Source organism: Nanorana parkeri, unplaced genomic scaffold (assembly GCF_000935625.1).
Source record: "Nanorana parkeri isolate BGI_ZX_2015 unplaced genomic scaffold, ASM93562v1 scaffold2178, whole genome shotgun sequence".
Taxonomy (NCBI): domain Eukaryota; kingdom Metazoa; phylum Chordata; class Amphibia; order Anura; family Dicroglossidae; genus Nanorana; species Nanorana parkeri.
The window spans coordinates 182,863-183,467 of NW_017308446.1; positions in this window are offsets into that span (position 1 = coordinate 182,863).

Sequence of the window (605 nt, forward strand, 5' to 3'; positions counted from 1 at the left end):
GCTTCTTGTCAGCGTGGCGTTGGGGAGATTTCCCGTCACTTCCTGTCCCGGTGACACGGCAAGAACTTTCAGAGCCGGTGCTCACCTAGGCGACCCCTCAGCGGGCGGCAATCGTGCCGGATTCCTCGCGGTCGGGAGGCGCCATGGTGTGAACCGATCGTGCTGTGGGTGCCGTTATTTTCTTATGGCACCCCAGTCACGATGGGCGGATCCCGTGGTTACTGACGCGTTTCACGGCCGTCTGCACCGGGCCTTAGAGCGGAGGCGTGTCACCCTGTTGGGCCCGCCCCCAGCTCCCCGTGGGCCCTTGTCAGGCCCGGGTACACCTCACACATGGGAGTGTAATACCAGACACCTATTTCTGGGTGGAAGGGTTGGATGCCGACACTTCTATTGAGGGACCAGTTGTGGTCACCAGAACAGGAAGTGAAGGGAAAACTCTTGTGGGCGGGCCCTCAGCTGCTGGGTCTGCATTACGCATGGTGATGAGTGCGGCCGACGGACAGAGCACCCATGGAGCGCATTCAGAGCAGCCTGCAGGGGACTGGTTGCACAGGGAGGAGGAGCTTGTGGGGGGGCACTGGTCGCATGGGGCGTAGGAGCCT